This window comes from Thermobia domestica, chromosome 5 (assembly GCF_964235325.1).
Source record: "Thermobia domestica chromosome 5, izTheDome1.hap1.1, whole genome shotgun sequence".
In the NCBI taxonomy this organism is placed as follows: Eukaryota; Metazoa; Arthropoda; class Insecta; order Zygentoma; family Lepismatidae; genus Thermobia; species Thermobia domestica.
Window position 1 is genome coordinate 196,938,195 of NC_137458.1, and position 8,230 is coordinate 196,946,424.

Genomic DNA, 8,230 nt, shown 5'->3' on the forward strand with positions numbered 1-8,230 from the left:
GCCACCGCGCCCCCCTAACCTCATATAGAGGTTATACATAGGGGGAGATGCGGCACCGTAGTAGTTAAGTCCGCTATGGCCCTGGAATTGCTGAAAAAATAAAAAAAAAAAATGATAAATCTCTACTAAAATCATTGCTTAATGTACATTTTTAGCTCGTTGTGTCCAGTAAAAACCTTGAAGAAGATACATGTTGCGTGCACTGAAGACCAGACCTCAAGAGAATAGTTGAACTTAGAAAAAATAGATGAATTACGAAATCCGAAATGTTGTGTCACACGCTAAACATTGGTTAAAAGATTAGCCTCTGCTCTAGATTAATTAGTCAAATGTAATTAACTTCGTCAAATACGACGTCCTAATCAGAGACTCTGAATACAATTTTTATAACTATTCGTTAGTCAACCTCGTAGTATGGTTTTAATCAGGCGTCAAAACGACTCTGCATAAGGCTCTATATATCAATCGATTCAGGTTGGCAAAACAAATCGATCGGCACCAATTTTAACTACTTCCGATTTACTGAGTCTAATTTAGTTTCCGGGGCTGAGGTATAATAAGCAACGAAACATATACAATCTATATATCAATCGATTCAGCTTGACAAAACAAATCGATCGGTAATAATTTTAACTACTTCCGGACAACCACTTCCAGTTTACTGAGCCTAATTTAGTTTCCCGGGTGGGAGTATAATCATCAACGAAACATATACAATCTATATATCAATCGATTCAGCTTGACAACACAAATCAATCGATACCAATTTTAGCTACTTCCGGTTAACCACTTCCGGTTTACTGAGCCTAATTTAGTTTCCGGAGGTGGGCTATAATCAGCAACTTAACAAATACAATCTATATATCAATCGATTAAGCTTGACAAAACAAATCGATCGATACCAGTTTTAACTACTTCCGGTTAAGCACTTCCAGTTTACTGAGCCTAATTTAGTTTCCGGTCGTGGGGTATAATCATCAGCGAAACATAAACAATCTATATGTCAATCGATTCAGGTTGGCAAAACAAATCGATCGATACCAATTTTAACTACTTCCGGTTTACTGAGCCTAATTTAGTTTCCGGTCGTGGGGTATAATCATCAGCGAAACATAAACAATCTATATGTCAATTGATTCAGGTTGGCAAAACAAATCGATCGATACCAATTTTAACTACTTCCGGTTTACTGAGCCTAATTTAGTTTCCGGGGGTAGAGTATAATCATCAACGAAATATATACAATCTATACCTATATATCAATTGATTCAGCTTGACAAAGCAAATCCATCGATACCAATTTTAACTACTTCCGGACAACCTCTCCCGGTTTACTGAGTCTAATTTAGTTTCCAGGGGTGGGGTATACTCAGCAACGAAACAAATACAATCTATATATCAATCGATTAAGCTTGACAAAACAAGTGAAGTGTGTCATGATTTCTAAACGGTTTTTTCTTCCTGCAAAGGTTGAATAAGTGATATGAGAAGTGAATGACCGCCACACAGGACCACGGATCCCTGATGAATGTATGGACCACGTCCTCCGATGGTTTCCAGGACCCATTTATTGAATGGCCCCCAATGTTTTTCAGGACCCATTATTGATTTATTGATTACTGTTGTGTGAGCGCATAAAGATATTGGTTCCTATATTCCTTTAAAGAATGTCCCCCAATGAATTCCTTATAGCTTCTGTAGGGACCATGGTTAATGTTTTCCCAGGACCCCACAAAAGAATGGCCCCCAATGAATTTTTTATAGTACAATGTAAAGAATGATACCTGCTTATGTATTGACAATTGGAATTGAACACGGGAGTTTAGTGAAAAGATGATGTAGAAGGAACACTTCTTTATTCGTTCGTAATATTTGTTATTGCATCATTTACTTTGTAACTTGTATTTTGAGGGATCGTATCTTTTATTCTTTCGTTTTCATTAAAATTATCTCTCTCGTAATAAATTACTCGAACACTTTGTGTGAACATGGTAAATTGTTCCGAAATATTAAAAAAATAAAAAATAAAAAAAAACTCGTTGGTAAATTTACGTGTGAACATGTGAAGAACTTGTTGTAAACAGAACAGGAATAGAACACGGGAGTTGTTATGAAAGATATCACGGAAACTTAAATAGGTATGTCTGTGCTGAGAATTGAACCCGGGACCCCCCTTTATTTAACTTGTATTGTTATCATATTTGCTTCCTATGAAGAAGTCGCTGTTAAAAATTTGCTATTTGAAGAAACATATTGGGAACTCGTGAAGGGTAGGGTTGACATCTTCATTCATTTATTTCACTTTTTATTTTCCTTTCCTGTGGAAAGTCGTTGTGATTATATTTAGAATATGATTTGAAGCTCATTAGAACAACGATGTAGTGTACATATACTTATGCATGATAGAGAACATGGTCTTCGTATGTCCTTCCTGGCCGAGGTTTGGATACTAAGTGAGCTTATGAGGAAGCTTGCTTTTGTGCAAAGTGAAGTGTGTTTGTGGACTATGATGTTTCAGATAGAATGACCTCTGATTTTGGCAATGGCTACATTTTCCATTGGTTAAGGGGCTTCCGTGTGAATGAACTATGACGGGGAGGGAGAGAAATAAGGAAATAAGTGTGTCTGTGTTGACATACTTTTGGATGTTAACATACTGTAAATGCAGATAATTTTCCTTGTAGATGAGAACCCTAAGGAGTTATTCGGGAGTGAACTATTTTTCGTATTGCTACAAAGAAGAGAATAACATAGATTCGAGTACCCAGTTAACATGTATGTTGTACATAAACGTTAGATGTAAATCAGTATTTCAACTTTGTTTGCAATTTCACATTTACTGTTAAAAGTTGAAAATTATAACCAGTGTCAGATGAAAATCAAAATTTGAGAGACAGCATTTAATGAATACGAGATGAGAATCCGTTAACAACCGTATATGCAATATTTTAAATTCTGTAGATTTCCTTTTTGTCTAGACGTGTTCTAAAACACAATTTCCGAATTACAGTTAATAGTTTGATGTACATGTAGAGGAAATGAAGGTTAATGCACTCGCAATATATGAAATAAAATACATTTCCACCTACTGCAATATTGAAAATATCTTTGCAGAGAAAAAAAATCAAGTAATGCCCACCCACCAACTGTCCTAAATAAAGTACATATAAATTACCCTGATCTATATTAGGGATGGCCATTTCCGGAAAAAGAGTTTTCCGGTTTCCGGAAATCACATTTTCCGTTTTCCGATTTTCCGGAAAATTTTCCGTTTCCGTTTTTCCGGAAAATTTTCCGTCTTCCGATTTTCCGGAAAATTTTCCGTTTTCCGATTTTCCGGAAAATTTTCCGTTTTCCGATTTTCCGGAAAATTTTCCGTTTCCGTTTTTCCGGAAAATTTTCCGTCTTCCGATTTTCCGGAAAATTTTCCGTTTCCGATTTTCCGGAAAATTTTCCGTTTTCCGTTTTCAATTTTCCGGTTTCCGGAAAATATATTTTCCGTTTTCCGTTTTTCCGGAAAATGTGGCCATCCCTATTCTGAATGTTAATCCGATGTTCTAACGCCTGAGCTCAGTTGGAATACGTAGTGTACTCCCGCCAATACTACTGCGTGTGGATTCTATAGAATCAATCTAGGGCGCCGATTTCTCTGTAACTTTGGGGATCCATTCAGATGCAGAAGGTATATATGAGGGTTTTAAGACAAACTGAATTCAAATTGTATATTTATAAATAAATGCGGGGTCCACATGAACTTTGAGGGGGCTGCCCCCGGCCCCCCAGGATCTGTGACCTTGACAGATCACCGTGATCACGATAAGCAATGAAGAAATGGTTGGAATATAAACATACCAGTTGTATTAATGACACACTGCCAGCTCTACTGCCCGAGTTCTGCCCTCAGGTACACGCATAATCGGGGATTCCCCGAAACACACGCATGATGGGAATTTCCCGGTGCAAACGAATGATCTGCAAGCCCTCACGCAAACAAAAAAAGTACATGATTAAGCAAGTGTACAAATAGAAGTAGGAGGAAGGAATGTTTCGTCGCTGATTTACTCGACGTTTTCTCTCCTATCCACTGTTAAGTTTGAGTTGCGTTTCTTTAGCACTAGATGGTGAAGAGCATTGCCTCATTTACAGGTTGTTTTCGCGTAGCATTTTTCGTTATATTTCTTAATGTAAGACGACCAATGTCACTATTACAAGTGAACATTTTCATTTTCCGGAAAATTTTCCGTCTTCCGTTTTTCCGGAAAATTTTCCGTTTCCGTTTTTCCGGAAAATTTTCCGCCTTCCGATTTTCCGGAAAATTTTCCGTTTCCGTTTTTCCGGAAAATTTTCCGTTTCCGTTTTTCCGGAAAATTTTCCGCCTTCCGTTTTTCCGGAAAATTTTCCGCCTTCCGTTTTTCCGGAAAATTTTCCGCCTTCCGATTTTCCGGAAAATTTTCCGTTTTCAATTTTCCGGAAAATATATTTTCCGTTTACCGTTTTTCCGGAAAATGTGGCCATCCCTAATCTATATCCCTTATCATTATTTTGTGACATCAGCGTACTTATACACAACGATTGAACAATATTATCAGGTTGTAAAGAAAGTTCTTGCGGTTTTCAACCTTCAATTTCAAAAGAGCATATCTCAATTCAAACAATCCTTTATTAATCGAAATAAAAACGATGACAATCAATACACTTTTGCCAACGAGAAACAAGTGCGTTAATGTCGGTAGCATAGAATCCTGCAGTTCTGAACGCGACAAAGTCGTTGAAGGTCTCTTCGGCATCGTCTCTGCTTTTGAAGCATTTCTCGCGGAGGAAGTTGTCGAGATGCCTGAAAAGTGGTAGCCGGGTGGCGAGAGGTCCGGCGAGTATGGTGGATGAGGCAGAGTTTCGTAGCCCAATGCGTTCAACTTTTGCTGCGTCTGTGGTGCAACATGCGAACGAGCGTTGTCGTGAAGCATGATTGGTCCCTTTCTGTTGACCAATGCCGGGCACATACTTCGAAGCTTCTGGTCATTTCGTCGATTTGTTGGCAGTGTTTCTCCGCCGTAATCTTTTAGCCCAGATTCAGGAAGCTGTGATGGATGAGACCGGCTGCAGACCACCAAACAGTCACCATGATCTTTTGTGGGTGCAGTTTTGGCTTCCGGAGCTGATGAGGAGTTTCGCCGACGTTCAATCACTGTGCCGAACGTCGCCGATTGTTGTAAAGGATCAACTTCTCATCACACGTCACACTCCTGTCGAGAAACGGGTCGTTCTTGTTCCGCAGAAGAAGAGAAGACGACACCTCAAAACGACGATTTCGATTATTTTCGGTCAATTCGTGCATCTCCCATTTATCGTGTTTTCTGACTTCCTAATTTCTTGCAGGTGGTTGGAAATTGTTATAAGTGTTACATCCAAGTCTTTAGCAAGCTCTCGAACAGTTGTGCGTGGATTGGCTTCGACTAAGGCTCTCCGTTGCCAACAGTGGATGGCCGACCACTATGCTCGTCATCTTCCAGGCTCTCGTCAACGCTGCGAAATTTCTTGAACCACCATTGTGCCGTACTTTCGTTAGTGGTTCCTGAGCCAAATGCATCGTTGATATCACGGGCAGATTTTCGGCCTAACTTGAACTGGAACAAGAAAATTGTGCGAATTCGTCTCTTGTCCATGGTATCTTTGAAGTGCAGGAAAAAATGAAAAAAAGTACTTCAAAACAAAACTAATACAACGAATAGATAGAGCGAAAAACGCGCTTTAAACTTATATGTATAGGCACAATATTATAACGACACGAGTTGAAAATACATCACTGAAAATGGAAGTAAGAAAAACCGCAATAACTTTCTTTACAACCTGATACTAGTGTTTATTGATTTTTTGTGAAATTTTTCATCTTAGAAATTACACGTAACTTACTTCTTTTTATAACTTGTTATTTTACTGTGTTTATGTATGAGACGGTTTAGACTATTGAAAAAATAATGGAATGATAATGTAAAAGGAACCGTGGGAACTTTGGGAACACTTAAGAAAAACTTATATTTATTAGATGCTAAAAAGATTAGTTGGTAATAATGTGTTTGTTGAAAAAATGGTGAGATGAGAATGTTGGAGGAAACGGGTAGCTTTGGGAAAATCCACTGAGCACGTTTAAGATAATTTTGTTTTGATATAATAATTATTTACGGTCCGATTGTACAAACGCTGCTTTTGTGTTATATTAATCTTATTAAAAACTCGTTGAGAAATAAAGGACTGGAGAAAGCGGGAGGAAACGGAAGTAGACCGAGAAAACCCACAGTAACAAACATAATTTGTATTATAAAACTAGTTAGAGAAACTTATATTTAACGAGTCCTAAAAAAGATTAGTTGGTAATAAGGTACTTTTATTGAAAAATGGTGAAATGGAAGGAAACGGACGGGGCACCTCAACTTGTTGCATTGTTAAGTTTCTGAGAAAATAAATGTACTTAGGTGGAAGAGGGTAATTTGTTCAGATTTCCATTGTGATTACTACGTGTAGCAAAGGTGTAAACACCACGACTACTCCTATATTTTTTGTATTACCCAAACTTTTAGTGGTATTATTTTGAAGAGTTTGTTTGTACTGATTTTTAACAACAATCCGAACTGTATAATTTCACATACTCAGGGGGAACCCAGACCAGTTTACACCAAAGGTGTACATGCATGTATTAACGGTGATATTATATATTAGATGTAACTTAGGTTTTGAAGGTTTGTCCTTAAGCTAAACATGGACGTTTCTTACGATATAAGCGAAAACGATACGTGGTATTGTTAGGATTCTAACGCGCGCCCCCAATACTGCAAGTCACGACACGATTTAGGGTATCCCCTGAGATTTGAACTTACAACATTTGCTATAGAAGACGGGTGAATAGACAGTTCTGATGAACATACTAATTATTTACGGATTGCTTTATTTGTGGTCGTATTAAAAATGTATACCCCTGAAAATAAAAATGTTTGTTGGGAGGGCTCCAATATGATACGTGTTATTGTTAGCGTTGGTGGTACCCTAAAAGTAATTAACGCAAGTCCCTCTGATTATTATATTTGGATAATTGTTTTAAACAAACACTTATTTATTTATTTATAATAAATTCTTGTCATAAAATAGCTTACATACCTGTACTGAGCGGGGAAAAGTTTTTAGCACGTTTAACACGAAGCACACTTAACACTATACTGATTAGTTTGGATATTCACCAACAGGGTGCGCCAGCTATTAGCGGATACGGCAAAACATGATAATTAATTAATATTATTATTTCACGACAGCAAACGAAATATTTAATGGCTCACACTATAAGTGTTTTTATGAGTTTCTATAAGAACCGATTTAGGAAAAGGTATAAGATATAAAGCGAGCGTGCAAAAGAAAAATAAATTTTTAAGTTTTGCGTCCCCCACTCACATTAACCCTTTCAGACCTGGTGGTCACATTTGTGTACATTAAGTTTTAAGCTTAATATAATTACTCTGGAGGATTCTAAATGGCTGGGTTTTTATGTCAGAATTCTTTGAACTTTTCTAAATCACTTTCCACTATTTCTATGGTGTTTTAGTCTCTTGTTAGGAAGCAATGCACATTTCTTGTAGACTACTTGCAGGGGCTATCACATTGGACAGAGCTCAGCCACGTAGGCTGTTTTATTCTTGGCGAAACAAGCTATTTGCAATAAATTCTCCTTTTGTTTTAGTGATGTATTTTGAGTTTCTAAACTATATAGATCACAATGATGTGTTCGATTAATCCCATTTTTATTTTACATACGTATTTCAACCCTAATGCACGCAAAATGATTCGTCCATAACTCTCTAAATATGACATCCGCAAACGAATTGACGGTTGTATTTCATTTGTTAAGTCATAAAGAATAATAATTCAAAATAACAATAACATCGGAGAATAAACAAAAAATCAGGTCTGAAAGGGTTAATGAAAACTGTGATGTTTATATCTTTTGAATGGTATTGACAAAAATATGAAAGTGGGAAAATTACAGAAATCCAAAACATATTAAATTAAGAACTTTATTCATATGAAATACGTTTTATTAGTACAATGGTTGTTATCAGGTAATTTTGTATTAATTAATGTTATAAACATACGGGTTTCCGTATGACTTTTGGCTGGACTGATTTAAGTTATTGTTTTGTTTAGCAGATTGGTTTTGTATATGCTTACAACAGTTTGTTCGTACTAA